The following is a 16,168-nucleotide window of genomic DNA, read 5'->3' on the forward strand; positions in this document are numbered from 1 at the left end:
TCTCCCTCTATCTCCTTCTCATCCCTGTTCACAAGAGTAGCGGACATACTGAGATCTGCTAATGTATTGGAGGGAAAAATGGATGAGCTTAATACGCAGAGTCAAAAATCTTGATCAATTAATATGTATTCTTGGAGCTAATTGTCCGACAGCCCTCATGGAGATGAAATGTGCGTTCAATAGCCCTGCCATTTGTTAAGTTGACCAACAGTGGAAGAAGGAGATAGATTTATACCACAGCAGATCTGATGATCATTTAATATTGAAAAATGCTTCAAGTGAAAGCCACAAAGTTCATTTAATTAAATAGTTAGAAATAAACAACCTTCATTAACTTTAGCATGTTACAGTATTAGGATTAAAATATATCATATAAACGCCTAATAGTGAGTTTAAAGTCTAGATTACAGAATTAAATTCGATCGGCAACTGCCAGTCCATTACCAAATGACTAACCTGTAGAGGGATATGCATTCTTATGCCATAATTACATCAAAGCGTTCGACATCAAATAGGTGCGTAACTGTGGGTATTTGGATGGGACTGATTTCTCACCCCCTCTCCTCGTGTGGGTGATTGAGGAGGAGGTTGAAGCAGATCATAAGGAGGAGTTGTACACACTCCATGTCCTTAACCTGCTCATAGGAGGGCAATGGAGGGTGAAGGGAATGGAAAGGAAACCTAGTCTTCGTCCAAAATGGAACACCAGGTGGCAGGAAGTGGGCAGGAGGCCTTTGAAGCTGACCCCTGGTCTCTGTGCTGGGACGGCCTCGCTGATCGATTCGGGCAGAGATGGCAGGGAGGGGAGCCAGGTGCCCCCAGAGGCCCCGCAGACCACACAGATCTATAATGGACGAGGAGGAGAGTGGAGTCGGCTGGGGCCCAGCCCCACTGCTCTCTGTCTAATCATAGTTCAGACAGCCAGAGTCAGCTGGCTGCATCCTAACAATCAGGCAAATACTGACAACAGTCTGGAACACAAGCTCCACAGGCAGGATCCTCATATGAAAACTTTAGAAAGGGTCTCCACCAGAGAATGCTGTCAAATCTGTGGATAAAACATTGCATAACACTGAATAATTGGTGTTAGTACGTGCCAGTATGGTACATGTAAATACATTTAATACAATCCAAGATGGTTAAATATATGCAGGTCCATGAAAAGTCACTGGAAACGTAGCTGCAGAGGACATTTGGAAAGACATGGAAATCAGTTACTTAGTACATCAATATATATATTTTTATTTTTTTACAGAGCGCAACCACAGATTGCCGATGAATGACTTGTGAAACCGTGCTGCGGAAATGGTGGGCTGAAAATGATAATTCAACAAATTCAAGAATTAATAATTCTCCATAGGTGAACGAGGAAAGAAACATCAAAAAATGATCACAAACAAAAAGGGGCGGAAAACGAAACCAGCAGGTAGTCGCTCACATGTGATTCAAATGTGAGAAGCTGATGTGATCCAGTCAGTAGCCAATGCTGCTTTGAAATGATCAGAAAGAATATGTCCTAACACAACCTTGCCTTTGACATCAATGCAAATCACCTGGTCATTATTTTTAGATAAAACTGTATGATAAGTAAGTTTTACGTCTAAAAGAGGCCTCCCATTCAAAGTGAATGTGTTCTGTTAGAATGATACACACACACACACACACACACACACACACACACACACACACACACACACACACAAAATCTGCAGCCTGCTCCAGCATTTGTGTTTCGGCCATAGAGGAGGTGAGTGCTACCCGTGTCTACATGCTCATCCCTCTATATCTCTTAAGATGTTTACTGCACACAACATGCAAGCAAACACACACGCACGCACGCATGCACACTTACATGCACAAACAGAGACTCAAACAGAACCTTCCCCCCCACCGCCCGCCCTCTCTTCCTCCTCTCCCTGCTTCCCTTCCCCGACGTGGAAATGAAAGCTGGGCACTCGGAGAGGATGGCTAGAAGAAATAAAGACGTGTCTGATTTCCAGAGCAACCAATGGTGATGCAGCGCTCTGTACTCTCTGGCCTCTGATAGGTCTTTGTCACTCTCTTCATCTTGAGGCCCATGTCATTCTCGCTAATCCCCCTCCCAAACACAAACAGGCCAATCCTGACACAAGGCTCAGGGCCTGGGGAGGGATGAAGGAGCTGAGGCATGGAAGAAGTGAGGGATGTAGTTCAGGAGGAGAGAAAGGAGCACCAGAAGCTGACGCTGGTGAGAGAAGAAGCTAGTGTGTTATTATTAATAAAGCATTAAAAAAAGTGAGCACATCAAAGCATACAGGGGCTATGCTATCATACATGAAAGTAACGCACTATGGCTTAATGTTTCCTAAGGCGTGTTATGGTGACGCAGCTTTGATTTGAAATGCATTGTGTGGAAAATGGATTTACAGGAGTGGGGAGAGAACGCCCGGTGTGAGTGCAGACCATAATTTAAAACCTGACCTCATAGGCTCTTCAAAGTCTCTGTGAGTGTGGATATTTAGGACTTACAGTATGTGTAGAGCCACATAAACTACAGCCGCATAAACAACAAATACATACATACACGAGGGATGTGGAGAGCACCAGCAAAGAAAATGGGCAACCGCTACAACCACACACTTCACTATGTGCTATTTCACATTTTACTCATTAAAAATTATTGGAACTAATTTTTCAATTTTGCTTTATTCTTTCCTTTCTCAGCAAAAGGGTGTCGCACCTTATTATACTGTGCTTCTTCACCGATCCAGCCTCGCAGGAAGTGAGACATCTTTCTCATCGTGCCCCCATGGCCAGGTAATTATCCTAATCTACCTTCCTCCGGTGCTCCAGCTTCTGCACCACACAGGCTCAGACCACCTCTGTGGCTTCATTATCAGTGCTGGGACTCACTAATGGGTTGACGGCCTCGCTGTGCAGGCTGCTGGCGAAGGGAGACCAGGGGAAAAGGGATAGAGGAAGAAGCAGGAGGAGGAGAAGAAGAGGGAAGAAAAAAAATGAGATACTGAAGAGCAAGAGGTTGCCCTGAAGGTTAACGTCTCAATCAGGAGGGACAATTCTCTCTAGTCCAACGGGTTTGGCTCCTTAAAAGCCATCGTTTAGTGATGGAGGATGAGGCTAGAGCATAACAGTGTCAAGAGGTGGTCGAGAGATCGGCCAAAATGCTCTTTGCAGGGTTAGGTGACCATGAAGCGTGTGTTTTTGAGGTGACAGGTCTCCACGTCCACGTTGTGCGTTCCATACGCCACCTTGCATGTCTGAAATAGCTATAACCTCACAACATACAGAAGGACTGGGGGTGGGAATTCAGTTTCACTTTTTTTCTGACAAATGACACCCTGACAGTTGGAAAAAATGTTGGGGTCCCTGAACAGATTTCTCAGTTATAAAAATAAAACGTGTTGAATTAGACAAAGACAGACATTTTACATTCTACTTTTGAACCCCAATGAGAGCACTGACAAATGCCACCCCACCCCCACTCCGTCTGTGCCATGATTGTTTTTTCTCTCCAGAAATGTCATATAGTTAAGAGGTGATAATTCTATATGGCACAAACAGACACTGACTTCTTCCAAGTGTACATAGCATATAGGCTGACACAGATTGAGATGGTGTAACATGTTTTGGCATCTCTCTAAATAGCCACACCAGCTTTGCGTGTTCTTTATATACTCTGAGATTCCAGTGGAAAACATTCGAAATGGAGGCTGATCTCAAAGACAGTGGTCTACAGGTGAAAAATATTCAGCAGTATGAAACACTGTTCGCTTCAGTGATGTGTGAAAATATATAGTATAGCAGCCTACGTCCCAGAGAACTCCAGGAAAGAAGGAAAGTGCATCAATAAACTATAATAAAACTAAATCGCTTAAGAGTTGGTGGGAACATATTTGGTTATGTAGGACTGACAACTAGCAGATCGTGTGTTAAATTCACATTTTTAAAAATGCAGATAAATGTCAGTCTCAGCAAATTTACTAATGCATGTTTTGCCATAATTTCAATCTTGCCATATGGACCTACTTAGGCTTCACATCAGAACAAGGAACGAGTGAAAGAGTGAAGGAACAAGTCCGAGAAGTGAAGCCCAAATCAATAGCTGTAGTAGCCACTGAAATGCTCAGCACTCACATTATGATACATAATAAAAGTGCAGATAACTCTGCACGAGTAAAATGTGCACTGTCTCAAACCTCTCCTCTCAGTATATCTCTCAGATTGCTGCCTCCGAGTCTATATGAGGCTTTGTCTCCAGTATAAAGTAGGTAATAGTGGTGAGTTGAGGTCTGCGGCTGACAGGAACAGCATTTCAAATTATTTATTGTTCTGAAAACAAAAAAAAAAAAAAAAGGTTTAATTCACTCCCACTCTCACTTGGATGCAGACAGAAGTCTCAGAGGCTTATTGCTACAACAGTTCAGAACAAGAACTTGTTTCAGTGGCAGAAAGACAAAATCTTTGCTCATATCTTTGCTTTAAATCATTGCCCTGAGTACTAGTGGCTGGAAGTTATACTGAGACAGAAAATATTTAGAAAATGTAAAATATCAAAATGTAATAAGAAAAAAAGATTCATAGATTCTTGTTGTAGCACTGCTAAATATTAAAATAGCTCTGGTATGAAGTACATCTGAGGACACCTATATTTGGTAAGCACATAAACGGATGAATTAAGGTGACAGTAAATGTACATGCTTGTGGCTCAGAAGGATATTAATATACTCTCCACCCCAACAATGTTGTTATCAGAAGGATACAACTCTGTATGGGGTTTGGTGCAGACAAGCATGAAGACATGCTTTTTTTTTTTTTTTGTCAGGAGTAATGTGATGACACTTGATGCTATAACACTGCTCAGTATTCAGAATCATAAATATGCTATAAATAAATACACTAAAAAAGGGTTCTGGGTTGCGCTTTTGGTAAAGGAAAATCAAAATTTGCTTCAAACATGTTTTTTTCTTCCCCAAAAACACTTCAAGTTAGGAAAGGTGAGAAGTAAAAGAAAATATTTTTGGGCTTTTTAGGTCACGAGACTGTTTGCTTATCTGAATTCATTTTCCTTCTACTAGATCACAACCTATTTGTTTATCACCCTATGTCTTTGCTGGTCACAGCGTTCCCTCCTGGTTCAGGTCTGCTGTTGTGAAATGAAAAAATCTAGCAATGACTATTGTGAGGTAATGAAGGAAAGACTTCTCCGTGTGTAAAGTGGAAAACAGGCAGCTGAAGGCAGAGGTGGGACAGCTTTTTTTCCACAGTTGTTATATGTAACAACACAAACTTTGGTTGCTTTCATAAAAGGATCTTGAAAGAATTTAAAAACCTGCTCTTCTGTTGCTTAGCTTTGACAAACCAAAATAGGATCCAGCTTCCTCATAAACAAGCATCAGTGTAACAGATGAAATATGGGTTTTCTTCTTTCCAACGAGAAGAAAAAAATAAATTTAAATACACAAATAGCACAGATAGAGAATGGAGCTAACAAAACACTGTCATGTAAAATATTTTGCAGAAATTGTGATTAATTGCAGGTTTTGTGTTTACATGCACTTCTAGAGAGAAGCAATATATATCCGCAAAATTGTAGTTGACATTTCATGAAAAGGCAACAAAAGCTAGCTGGCTCCGAGGAGGGGGGCACTATTTGGAATATAATATGCTCATCGTTAAATGTGCTGAGTGTCAGTGTTAATTTTTTTTACTTTTGGAACAATACTTTAGTAGAATTATCCTAACCTGAGGTTCTACACGCTTTGTCCTGAGCTTTTTAAAGCAGCACCGCTTTCAATAAGAAATGTGTCACCTCATAAAAGATTCAGTAACTTCTTGTAATTTGTTGTTTGCTGCATGAACTTCCCTCATAAGTTTGTCCTCAAGTCAAAGAATTGTGTAAAGGAAATGATTGATTCACTGTACTGTCTCTTCCTGTTACTATCTACTGGTACTACATTTTAAATGATGTAGTTTTTTAGGTCAGATTTTTCTAATCCATTATGCTTCTCATCATCAATACAGCAGAATACCTCCTCAAACTTTGTACTGTATACGAAGCACATGCACGATCCAGGATATTGAACATACTGTGGTACACTGTACTTGTTGAATGTTTCTAGTTTGTGCATCATTATACTTCTGCTACATTTCAGAGGAAAATATTGCAATTTTTAATTTAAATACACTTGTTTAACAGCTATAGTCAGTGGTTTATTTAACAGTTTTTATGCATAAAACATATGATGACTCGATAAAATATTGTTATGTATTATGTGTTATGCACTGTTATGTCCCCAACAGAATAATAAAGTTGTTTAAATCAGCTCCTCCTCTGCTGGCTGCTATGTGAATATGTATTTAACACTTTAATACATTAATATTAACTATGTATTGGCATGATTTTTTTTATTTCACTTGCAGGAGTAAATTTTCTGCATAATGAACACTTTTACTTTTATACCTCAGGTCAATTTCATCATTAATACCTAATAATAGTAACATACATTTTATGCAGGACTATAACTTGTGTTATTGCTACTTTTACTTATATAAAGTGGAAGTACTTTAAATTACTGCTACCATTGTAGAATTTGGTGAATATGGAATCAGATTATGCTGAAACACTCACACTGACCTACACTCATTTGGAAATATTGGGTTATTAACACATGTAGCAGGTTTCTTTCAGCACTTTAAGGTTCAGATGTGACTAAAATCCAGTCATATTTTGCAGACTTATAAACCAGGTTAAAACTTATGTTGACCACTTCACACCTAAAGATAAACTGTTTACTTTCAGGTTGTTGTCCCAGAGTAAAGAAAAGTCTAAAACGTACTCTGATCCTCATTTCAGCTGTGTGGAAGGTGTGCTTTTAGCTTTACAGAGGAGTCTATTAGTCAGACAATGGGAGAGCATTAAAACATGCCAATAGAGCAGTATTAGTCAACAGCCTGAGTCAATACACCCCACTGGGCTGCATGTCTTCCTACAAACACAAGCAATTGCTTTAGAAGGCCTCTGCACTAGATAGAAACATCAATTACAGTAAATTACACCAAAACAGTGTGTAACACTTCAATTTGTTTAATCTCCTGAGCTGTCTGAGCTGTTTTGGATGAAAGCAGAGCAGAGCACTGGAGTAAGATAACATTCAATAGCCCTAAGATACATTGCCCTATCTATCTTTCGTAGTGATTATGCATCGTCTGAGGGAGTTATTTATATTTTGATTCCTGGCTGGGACTTACTTCGAAAGTATTCTTAAAAACCGAGAATCGAGCTCTAAATATTCTTTTTTGTGCGAAGCCTAGATTTGTGATGTAGAACATAAATAAGAGCACGCTCAGCCACTTTCAAAGTCCACATTAAGTCAGATGTGTGCCCAGTTTTCTATGGGCAATGGGTCTTTTATGGAAGTTTGGTACAACTTTATAAAGCTGAACACACTTCTAAAAGCAGTGTTGATGGTGATTTATGCCTTTAGTCCTGGGACTCGTGTTGATAAATTCTGCAGTGAGACTACTTTGAGACAATGGAAACAAAGGATTAAACATCATCTTGGTTTACAGTCATTTCTCTGCACAGAGGAAGCACAAGTGTTAGCCCACTAAAGGTAGCAACTACGCTCCAAAACGACACCATCCAATTTTAACTAAACTTTGTAGTACTTCAATGACTTGCCTTGCTATGGTTGATTATCCAGGAGGGGTATTGGTAGCTGGGGACAGATGAAGATTTGGCTGTTTCAGGGAACATTTTGGAAGGGGGGGCTGGAGTAAATGAAAGACAAATGCGAGTAGTGCCCACTCAGCTATTTTCCCAGTCAAGATCAAAGGCACGCCGGACTGGCCGCTCCACGGGAAACTTGAGATGGGCCCTGCCTTTGTTTGCTGTTGCTAGGAAACCTGCACAAGGCTGAAAGTGTTTGCAGTGGGGTACAACATCAAAACCATTTCCAATATAAATTTTTAAGACAGCCATGTATTTGTGTCCGGGGCTTTCAATTTACTTAGTACACAGAAAACACAACAAATAATGATTCATCACTCTGTTTGTCATTGAATTATTTTCTTTGTGTTTAATAGAGAAAGGTAGTCAACAGACGACTATACATGTGCACGCTTTGAAAGGGCACCTGTCAGTAGCGTGCATGCATAGTATCAGTGCTATGATGGTATGCATAGCTGCGGTTATAAACACCAACTAAATTCACCAAACAACCATAAAACAAGATTGATGCACTTTCCGGCCCAGTGCAGGAACACACATTATGGGAAACTGCACACACAACTTATATAAGGCTTCATATATTTATAAGCTTAGGTTTGGCCTTACAACAAAGGTAATTATGTTGCTGATATCTATTAATGGGCCCCATGATAGTACGGGTGGCTAGACATGTGTCACAGAGAGCTCATTACATATCATTAGTTCAACGCTCCAATAATGTCTACACCTGCTGAGCAGAAGATAATGACTTGGCCCCTGATATTTGCAGGACTATTGTCTACCAAGCAAAGCACTACCAGGAGAATAGATCCACAGGCTGGAGAGCTGCATTAAATCCGACAAAGCTATATGATAACTTAAGGTACAGGCGGGTTTCATTTAATGTAAGCTACCGCAAATGCAGCAAGAGCTTGTTTAGTTTATCATAATAGGTGCATATTTTGAACTCTGTAAACAAATGATCGTTAACAGCCTCGCATGAACCAAAACTCTGACTTCTGCTGGTGTCGTTACATAATTCTGCAAACGAGAGATAGAGAAAATGTTAAAAGTAAGATATGTAATTATGTATCGTTTCTGATTGCAGCTTACATCCCAATAATAGACCTGTGCTATGCCTGTTTACTTGATCACTGGAGTGCCCCTGGCTCTCCCAGTGTTACACAACCTCGTCTGAATAAATTTGACTTAATTTAAGATAAAAATCAACATTATACATTACAGGCAAAACAGTGTGCTCAACTCAGTTAAAAGCACAAGTGATAAAACACAGTGTGAGTTGTGGTCTAATTAGATAGATAGTTTTTAAGAACGATACATACTGTAATACAGGGAATCTGTCTTGTGACTAATGGGACACATAAAAACTGCCATCGCCACAAAAGTGACCTTCATGTCTGGAATGATGAAGATTAGAATCGTGCTGTGTCTGCCTTGTGTTTTCACTACTTGAGCCAATTGGCACAGCTCTGGCGTCCTCTCCCCGGCTCCCAGTCTGCCGTGATGACAATGGCAACCAGCTACCACATGGCATGTAAAAATGACAAAAATACTACAAAGCCAAGGACCTGAAGAGAATACAACACAACTGATCAATTGCATTGTTGAGAAAACGTCCTGGGTAGTGCTATTGCTAACCATTTTAGATTTCTCGATCAGCCTCCTCATCCATGTTTAGAATACAGTGTGCGATCCTTTGGCTTTAAAAGAGGCAGTTTCTAGCTGGAAAGAAGAAACGAGGCTTCTTCAGCATTCTAAGTTTGTATCCTCTGAAGAGCTGAATTTCTTCTAACCAACACAAACTAAAAATGGCCTACATTCAAATCTGCCACGAGCTTATCTGCTGTGTCCTGCTTTAACCTGCTCCAGTCAGTACAGTGTGTGCGCTAGTAAATCCTGAGCAGAGAACACGCAACGTACAGCAGTTGCACACAGTGACGAGACGAAACACATTCAAGATTTGTTTCACCATTAAAAAAAAAAAAGAAAAAAAAAAGTCAAGGTTAATCCTGCTGTCTTTGTCTTCAGCTGAGGAAGACACAGTTGTCTTGTCCTGTCACTGCAACTAGAAATTCACCCCTGCGTGACATCCCTGTGAATACACTCCTGCCAAATCCTGCATCAGTGGTCTAAATACACTTTAATTGATGTGTGAAAAGAAAGCTGCAGCATTAACGGAACAGAATGCAGATTTATGACTGCCGAGTACTGTACTCTGCTTGAATTGGTCTTTGACTGAGAACAACTTTGTTCATTTGGCTGCCACCTGCCTCTCACTAACACAAATACTTCAGTATAGTTATCAGCACAGACTCAAAGTGGCTCTAATCTGCCAAATCACTGGCTACATTCATGACTTAACCACCAACAGACTGCTATCCTGGAAGAGCGTAAAAATGTTTGAAATATCGTGGACAAGATTTTACTATTTTAAAACAAACTAAATCTCTGACAGTGTTCTTTGCAGCAAAGCGCAATTTATAAAATGTCTATGAGAGAATGTATGAATAATGCAGGCTTAAATAGCCATTAGAAGTTTTCATACACATGAAACATGTAGTAGTGCAGCTTTGAGCCATGTTACTGTATGACAGGTAAAAAAGCTTCTGGAGGCTGACAAAAAACATCTGATAAAGGTTAAATCTTAATTTATGGTTTATTTAGTCTTTGGAGATAAGAAGTAATTATTTATAAAACTAGCAACAAAATAATTTCTTTATTTGTGTAATGAACTGTGCACTAAAATCAACAATTAGTTTACAATGCAGACTCCACCCTATGTTTGTTTTGAGCTCCCTCAAAGCCTCGACAGGTCCAGATGATAAGTTAGCACAGTAGCCAAGACGCTTCCCCGAACAGTTCCCGTCTGTTTTGGAGATGACTGCTGCCTGAACTCTGTACCCCCACAGAGACAATAAAACGGCTGGATGACTCTAGGACTAGCAAAAAGGCCGTCAGTTTATAAGACAAGAGAGACGAAGCAGTAGAGCCTGTGTGAGAATGAAGATTTAGTAACGGTAAAAGATTGGAATTCTCTCGGCCTGAGGTCAGACGGCCAGAGTTACCTTTTTCATTTCCCAGAGGGAGGTGTAGTTGAAGCCCCTCGGCTTTAGACAAAGGAGTTGTCACATGCAGAGACCTCATCATTCCAGCCAATAATTGCTCACTTAGTTTTGTAAACGTCATATACTGTCTTTAAGAAAGGACATTATAGACGGCCTCCTGCAACTTTTACAAACTAATAGAGCTAGTAATGTGGACATGTATGGAAAGAACAGTTCACCTTATTCATTATAAATGAATGGCTAAGCTTCATAAATAGCAGTTTATTTTGCTCTACACTGACTTAATTTAGATATATTCATAACATGTAATATATGTAAAATAATGTGGTCCCTTATTGTATTTTTCTTTTTTTTTTTTTAATGTAATTCTAGTCTGGGAGTTTAAAAAACAAGATAAGAAAATAAAAAACTATACATCTTCAACTATTTTGAGTCCATTAATGTCAGTAAATTAATAAATACAACTTAAAGCTGCATAGCTTTTCAAAATTTAGAGGGGATAAAAACAAGATGCATTAGCTCTGGTGTTTCACTGGAGAAATGTAAATACACCAGCGTTTAAAAACAGCTTTAATTACTGCATTCAATATATTGCAATATAAAAAAGAAACAAGGTTATTAAAGCCATTCATTACAGAATATTTCAACTGTTTTGTTTCCACATTAGTTTTTAAAAATGGGCACTGTTTTAATGCATGCATAGTTTTAAATTAGCATAAAACTGAATACTGTACATGTTCAACTCTTAGTTTTCTTAAAAGCAACCAAAACGCTGAACATAAAAGCAGAATAATCTCAAGAGTGACTGGTACATTATGACACAGGAGTAGATTAAAAGTCTTGATCTTTTCACACTGTAAGAAAGAACTGTTATTGAAGAGGATTTGCTGAGAGATTCCCTTTTCATTCTAACGGTATTAAAAATCGCAAAGACTGGGAGACAGAGGAGAGGGGCTGACGTCACAGTCCAAGAGTCACCCGCCATGTGTTCAGCGTCTCCAAGTAAAGACTTATCTGCAAAGAAGTTTGGACGGACAATGTGGGTGGACAGGGCGTGAAACTACTATCATCATCAGTTCTGAATGAAAAAAAGAAAACATATCTTCCACAAAAAAGAAGGCTCATTCCAATTCAGCTGCGTTGTTAGGACAACGAAAACCATCCCTCAGATGATTAGTTCCACTTCAAAAGAATTTACTTTCCGCAGTGGAAACGTTCCCCCTTTTGTGTCCTTACACAGGGTTTTCTCAGCCCAAAAGAAGAATCGTATGTTTAGTCAGCCTGTTTATTATTCCTTCTGTTCACACTACAATTGTATTAAATAAATAGAGTACTACTAACAAAGGCCTATTAGCCCATAAACATGTCCCTGTACACTCAAAAAAGACTAAATCACAGTCTCTGCACAAGAATTAAGTTACTCTAAGTGCTGGTAAAGGCATAAAATACACTGCTCAGGACGAGGTGCCAACTCAGAATGCGCTGTCGCTGACATCACTAAACATGCATGTTATGTTGCACATATTTTTGTCTAACTGGGGACTTATTATGTGGCTCCATCTCAATTTGGAGAGCCCCCGCCCCTTGCAAAACAGCGCTATTCACTGGCGTGAAGCAGCAGTATGCGGTAAGTTTTCTGTAGTGGATTTTGTTTGCTCACTTCTGATGAGCAGCGTGGCGAGTGATGTCAGCTGAAAGTATTAATATCTGAAAAAGAAATGTAATAAACATACTGCACACTTTACATATCCATGTCAATTAATACACATTTTACTTATACTTCTTTAACTTAATGCAACCTTGACTAAAATTACAAATGTCAATATAATAACACTCAAAAGGTAATTACAGGTAAATAATTAACTGTGCTAGGTGCACATTCAACTTAATATGACTCTCATTATGTGGTTGGTGCAGCAGATCAAAGTGAAATACAGCAGCTAGATTCATTGTTACCTCTGACTTCCTTGAGATTTTTAAAGACACAACCTGAATGCAAACATGGCTCTGCTCAAGTTCTGCTCCTTGTTCAGATAAACAGATGTCTTGCCTAAGTCAAAATCCCAAAAGAGGGCGGAGAAAAACGCAGTGAACACACCTAAATGCAGAAGAGTGGAATCAGGATGAAAAGTTTGTTCTTGACGTAGCCTGAAAGTGGCAGCTGTGACATTCTGGTTACTTTTATTGGATTTTTCTTTATGCTAGAAAAATATGTCTGTAGGCAACATGCAAATATTCTACTAACAATAAGTAAAGCTTTACTTTTGGAATAACCTGTGTGTGGAGATAAAGTAGTAACAAAGTAAAATATATGGATTTACCTATTTATTCATTCAAAATATTTCAATTAAACTCATGTTGTTTTTCCTTTAAATAAACTTTTACAATTGAGTTCCTGGTTGATTTTTAAAAAGTGTTACATCCTACTTCAGTCATTTCGGCGGTCTACCACTGCACTGTCTTTGATGACAGTATGTTCCTGCACGCATATTGACTGGAACCGTGCCTGGTGTGGCTCAGGAGTATCCATCCTGCCCTTCATGATGAATGATGAGCCTCCTTGTAACATACAGTATATTAATATGCACAGCAGAAAGAAGCCTCTTGGCACAAGACTCGCCAGCAACAGCCCTTTAATCTTGGTAAGTGTCAAAACTTGGATTTCTGACTGATGAGTAAGGTCAGTGCAATAACAGAACAACACTATTGGTCATCTCCCCCCCTCTTTCCATAGCAGGAAACATCTCCTTTAACACTGCAGCCCTGCCACTTAGGTGCCAACATGTTTGAAACTGGATATATATATATATATATATATATATATATACATATATATATATATATATACTATTACTCCTAACAGCTATAGATAAATGTGCAGAAGGTATTGAGGAGAGTGAAAAGGTTACAACAGGTTTTTTTATATCCACCAGCAATCTGTGATTCTATTAACACTGCAAGTGCTCCTGAGATCACTAACAGTAGATGAGTCCTATTGAATCTGTATTTTTGTTATTTTTTAAGACAAGTACAAACTCTTGCGAAGCACAAACACTCAATTCTTGCAACACATCCAACCTCAATGAGGGATATAATCTTCAGTTTTCATTGGAACTGGTTTAAAGAAGCGTGATTTTGGAAGATGAAGTTCGAAGTGTTATTGACTTAACTTGCATTATACTGAGCAACATTTCTAATATTTTACATCAGTGAAGATCCAATAAATGCGAAAGACACGGCTCACGATAGCAGAGCAACAGAATGCAGGAGAGCTACAAATAGACTCTGCAAAGCCCATAAAGTTAAATTGGTAACGTTTCTCGCAACATTCTTATATGGAAGTATATGGAACTTGATAAATAGTTTACAAGGCTGTATACCATAGCAGAATATTGTCTTGGATTTAAGGAACAAACAAACGTCCCAATAAACACAGTAAATAAGAACACACCAAACAAAACAGCTATAAAAGCATTCATGCTGTGAAAAACTCCAAAGACTCTGAGGCATACATTTCAAAGCATGCACCCCTTAGTAAATAAATTACAAACCAACAAAAACATCTGACTTTACATGCTCACAAACACACAATCAAAGATCAACCTGCAGTTACTGGAGCACCACCTTCCCTTTCTATTTGTCCTCCAGGATTTTTCCTGTTAATACATTTAACAGCTTGTCTTGCAAGTGAGCATCTAAAATAACTGCTCACACTAAGAGATAAAGCATATGTGCTATGTTCAATCAATAAGCAAGTATAAGCGTTTATTTATGTATTTAACAACTACAAGTCCTTTGGAATGGATAGCGAATGGCTGCAAAGCTAAGTTGTATGTAATAAGTTATCATTTGCAGAAATTCTAATAGTTTGCACATGCTTTTCATTAACAATTCCACTTAAAACAACATTTAGACTTTACAAACAATTCATTAGATATCTGTATTAAATGCTAACAACTTCTAATAAAGTTTTACTGTTGCTTTAGAATAGCAGAATGTTCTGGGTCTCTCACTTTAAAATGGAAAAAAAGGCAAATCTAGTCATTTGTGCAGTTTTACAACAGAAGCAGTATTGTTTGACCTCTACAGCATGGTTTTATATAAGCCATTAAAATAAGTACAAATAAATAGTAACTTAAATGTTAAAAATGAAGAAAGAAAAAAGCATATGCTTTAAATGCATTCATATCCTATGATAAATGAGGACAAGATGACTTGAAAAAAAAGACTTTACACAACTGCAACTAATTGCCCCTTTCATCTGTCCAATTAAAATCGGAATTTTAATCCCAGTATTTTATTTCTTGTTTTGATAGCTCATCACATGCCACGGCCTTTTAATCAGCACAAAAACTTAAGTATTGCATATTAATTCAGCAATGAGGCACGAGCCGTTATTTACACTGCTGATTTTCAGCAGCCTGCCCCTGCACAGGATTCCTCCAGGGCCGATCCCACAACGACTGGGCATAATTGACTTCCACACTCGAGGAAGTGTTGGCAAAGCTAGCCGCTAACTGCTAACATTTTCAATCCATGCCCACTCAGGTGTGTATGTGTGAGACGGTGTGAGGGGGTTGTTAAAATAGTGCTGAGGATCAATAGGATGTTGTTGTTAGTGAAAGACCTTTCAAGGGAAACATCAGTAAGGTGGCATCACAAGTTGTCATGTGTGATGTTTGTGAAATGTATCTGGATTGTCTGCACCTTCTGCTGCCTGTGTACACTCAACAGCGACAGCTCAGCTCGCCTGCATTTTCCGTGATGAAAAAGTCTGGTTACGTGAGGTAATGTAACCCTTACTCAAATTAAATGGTAATGCCTGCACTCAGGGAATTCAGCAACACACAGCAGCACCTAGGAGGAAGCTGTGCACCTCAAATGAGAACTAATAATAGACCCTCTCTTCCTTTAACTTCAAATCTATATTATACACTTCAAAAATAAGATCAACTATATGGGTCAGTGGGATTTCTGTGAGAAAATATAGAAAGTACCAACCAAAACATGCTACGCTGACAACAGATCTAAGGAAGGCAGTAGCTAATAAGAAAATTATTTGGGCAGAGTAAGAGCTCAGAACTTTAATTAACAGAGCTGGTTTTAACTGATTGAAAGGGAATACATGTCCACACTCGTGTGCATGCAAGCCTAATTATTTTCAACTCCTTGATTGTCTAAATAGGCTTTATAAATAAAAGCACAAGTGACTTGAAATGTTCAAAGGAAATAATTTTAGAAATGGGAATGATCAAAGAGCAGTCTTTCATAACTTCTGTGATCTGTGAGCTAGAATACACGGGGACTTCAGTCCTCCATGCAGCTCTGGCCTATGTTTCATTTTAAATTTGGAGACACACACACACCACACACA

At 38.9% G+C, this 16,168-nt stretch overlaps 1 long non-coding RNA gene across 1 annotated transcript in view; it reads right to left on the reverse strand.

The window, feature by feature from the left end:
* Positions 1–429: 429 nt before the first annotated feature.
* The window catches only part of LOC113160078, a 65,633-nt gene continuing 49,894 nt past the window's right edge, over positions 430–16,168 (reverse strand). The window contains exon 6 of the long non-coding RNA XR_003298663.1: positions 430–1,048. This is a non-coding gene — a long non-coding RNA (uncharacterized LOC113160078). The remainder of the gene's footprint in view (positions 1,049–16,168) is intronic.

Source organism: Anabas testudineus, chromosome 10 (assembly GCF_900324465.2).
Source record: "Anabas testudineus chromosome 10, fAnaTes1.2, whole genome shotgun sequence".
In the NCBI taxonomy this organism is placed as follows: domain Eukaryota; kingdom Metazoa; phylum Chordata; class Actinopteri; order Anabantiformes; family Anabantidae; genus Anabas; species Anabas testudineus.